Here is a 1797-nt window from a genome sequence, read left to right on the forward strand (position 1 = left end):
GAGAGAGAGAGAGAGAGAGAGAGAGGTCTTCCTGTAGCCCCAGCTGACTTGGACCTCACTATGTAGGATGGGCTGGCCTCCATCTCACAAAAATCTTTCTGCCTCTTCCTCCTTAGTGGTAGGATTAAAGGCCTGCACCACAACACCCAGCCAACTTTTATATATCCTTAATTATTTCCAAGGGATATTTTCGTTTAAGCAGAATATTTGTTTGAAAAACTTTTTTTTCATTTTTATTGAAATTTGGTAAAACAATATATTTTGATCATGTTTAGACCACCCTCCCCTATCTAAGCCTCTCCTTAATGCCACACACCCAATTTCATGTACACTGTTTCATATATTAAGGCCTATTGAGTCAAGTTTGTATCCCTAAACATTTATATACCTACATAGTTTAAGAATTAGTTAATTACGACTAAAATCAACTGCTATCCATATTGTACCATTTGTATTAATTCAGTTATCATGCACAATACAGTTTACCAAGATCTTTCAATAAATCTATAGGAAAATGAATGTTTTACATTTATTTATTTATGTTTGTGTGTATATATGTGTGTATATATGTATAAATGAGCATGCCACAGTGACATGTGGAGGTCAAAGGACAACTTTCAGGGGTAAATTCTCTCTATTATGTGGTCATGAGAATAAACTGTCAGGCAAGTGCTTCGCTTGCTGAGCCTTCTCACTGGCCATGAATATGTCTTTCATATAAAACTGACCTCTGCAGCTTTTTATTTCTAAATAGCTCTGTTGAGATATGGTTTTCATATCATACAATTAGCCCACATAACAAACTGATTCTAACATATTTGTTTCAGAGCTGTTTTATCATCACAATTGATTTTAGATAATTTTTATTACCCACAAACAAAACTTTCATTCAGGACTTCTTAATCTTGGTGTCCACTTGATTCCTAGGCTGTCATTTAGTTCATTTTTCTATGAGTATTTCTATTCTGGTCACTTGATTTAAATAAAATCACAAAGTATGTAGATCTTTGTAGTGATTGCCTTCTTTGACTCAGTATGATTTCAAGGTTCGTTCATGATGAAACATTGATTTCTCCTTTTTACTGATGAATGGTATTCCAAGGAATGTGTTTACTTCGTTGAATTCTCTTCATCAGATGAGTATTTGAGTCTTCTCTACTTTTGGCTATTACAAATAAGGCTGCTAAGGATATTTGTGTTCATTATACTTGTGTATATATTGATGAATACAAAGAATTTCCATACTGTTTTCCATTTTACCTCCCATGAAAAAGTGTTGAGGTATGTGCTTATCAAAAGTTATTATTTCTCAGCTGGGCATGATGGCACATGCCTTTAATCCCAGGACTTGGGGGGCAGAGGCAGGTGGATATCTATGAGTTCAAGGACAGCCTGGTCTACACAGCAATTTCCAGGTCAGCTGGGGCTACAGAGAGACCCTGTCTCAAAAAGACAAAAAAAAAAAAAGACGAAAAAAAGTTATTTGTCTTTTTTATTATCATAGCCATACTGTTTATTATAGACATCTTATTGATATAACATGGCATTTCATTTTGGTTTATAAATGCATTTCTCTGCTGGTTAACTTAGATTCTAGCTTTTGCTCTCTTTCTTTTCTCCTTCTTTGAAATTAAAATTAAAATTGAGATGCTAATTTCATTATTCTATATTTAATATTGATAATTTAATATTTTAGAATTAAATACTGTTTATTTTTTAAGTAGGAGAAAGATTTTTAATATTTTTATCTTAAGGAATGGATAAATTTGAAGAACCACATAATCAGCCAAACCAAAA

This window comes from Nannospalax galili, unplaced genomic scaffold (assembly GCF_000622305.1).
Source record: "Nannospalax galili isolate Female #2095 unplaced genomic scaffold, S.galili_v1.0 scaffold46, whole genome shotgun sequence".
Classification (NCBI taxonomy): Eukaryota; Metazoa; Chordata; class Mammalia; order Rodentia; family Spalacidae; genus Nannospalax; species Nannospalax galili.